This window comes from Watersipora subatra, chromosome 2, assembly GCF_963576615.1.
Source record: "Watersipora subatra chromosome 2, tzWatSuba1.1, whole genome shotgun sequence".
NCBI classification, from domain to species: domain Eukaryota; kingdom Metazoa; phylum Bryozoa; class Gymnolaemata; order Cheilostomatida; family Watersiporidae; genus Watersipora; species Watersipora subatra.
In genome coordinates this window covers 38,975,418-38,977,328 of record NC_088709.1, presented here as the reverse complement: position 1 = coordinate 38,977,328, position 1,911 = coordinate 38,975,418, and positions in this window count along the sequence as shown.

Genomic DNA, 1,911 nt, shown 5'->3' with positions numbered 1-1,911 from the left:
TTTTTAATCAATAAAGAGTTCATCATCATTGAAAAAGAAGTTGTCCGGCTCCCACATAGATTGTTTTTTTTAGTTTGCTTTTTACATTCTACAATTGTTTTTGTCTCGTTATATTTATAGAAATAAATATGCGCAAAAATCGCCAACATATATACTTCAAATATGTATATATATATATTTAAATTATTATTATCAATCAATTATTAAATTTTATACAATATGCACAAATGCAGTTCTGTAAATGAGACATCCAATTACTCACTTTGTTTTTTTACAAACTCGGGTTAGTTTTGCGTAACACACCTCGAGTTCATCAAAAACCCAGGCCGAGTTCTTTAACAGCAACTCGAGTTGTACAACTGGAGTTGGCGAGCGGCAGGGTCCGAGTTCGAATCTTTTATTGGAATCTTTATTCCAAGATTTTAAGATCTATAGCTGGACAATCAAACCTACGAATAAACATACGACCAAATTTGAGAAATATATATATACTAGCTGTGCTACCCGGCGTTGCCTGGGTAATAGAAAAGTCTTTGGACAGAAACTTGATTTGTCTTTAACATATAACAACATTGGCCATTCTAACTTTCAAACTACATACATGTATCATGAGAAAAATGTTTTGTCTTATAAACAATGAGGAGCGAAAGTTGCTCGCTATTATCCTGCGGGCTATTAGCCAGTACGTTTAATAATGTGAGCGAACAGCTTCTCGTGACGTTATACTATGATCCGCGTCATACGCAAATCCGTTGGGTATTCGCTCTGATATAATGACTTATATTGGCTTGCCAGCACTTATGTCTCTGTAGTCTAGTGGGTAGGGTGTTGGACTGGTGAACGGCAGGGTCCAAGATTGAATCTTCTTCGCTATGGAATCTTTATTGTAAGATCTATAGCCTGACAATCAAAGCTACACATACGACGACCAACTTTGAGATATAGATAGATGAAAGTTTTCCTGGTCTGATAGAATGGCTGTGTGTTTGGGATCACAAAGCAAGTGATGTTTGTTCTGGCATCCCAAACACAGAGTGTTACATCAAGGCTAAGTATTTTATAATGCCAAGATGCTAGCCTAAACATAATTATGATACTTTACTGTCATGCTCATGGTCTCACAACAAATAAGAACATTTGACCTTTAACTATGACCTTAACCTACCACCTCAACCAAAATATTTGTGTTACTTGCTTTTGAAACTGACAAGATTGAGTGTCAACTTGTACACGCCACTTATGAGAGCTGAGCTACAGTGCCTTAACTGTGCAATTGTGTAGACATGTGAACTTTGTGGGTAAAATTTCAGTCTTTAGCATTTCAAAACATTCTTCAGCGTTTTGGACTGTCTCAAGTGTGGAGTCGGAGAAAACTGTTACAACAAACCTGAACAGTCATTGCAATGTGATTGACCTGTCATATCCATGCGAACCAGATGCTTTCCAAAACCTAATTGCATGACACTCCAAGTTCCAAAAAATAACCAAAACATGTTTAAATTTAAAGTGGGATGCGGTGAGACGACTTCTACAGGATGCGAATAAAGCATTTCATAGCAAAGAAAAATGGTGATAAATAGGTACCTTTGCTTTGTGCTTCGAAAAGCTTTTTTGAACTTGCCAGATGAAGCTACTAAAACTTAGCAAGAGAAGATTAGAGGCAGTAGTGGCAGGAGAGTGGCAAGTGTAACAGGTGTCACAACTGTTGCAGGTGTCGCACTTGTGACAGGTGTAACAGGTGTGACATCTTTGACGATGCGTGCAATTGAAGTACATGTATTAAGTTTGTTTGGACTCTAGTTGAAGTCTCTCATTTATCCTCAACACGGTCACCGCCGCACTTACTCCTATGTATTAGTTGCATGAGCATCACATACCTTCTAGTTTCAGTTCAAACAAAAAGAGTTTACA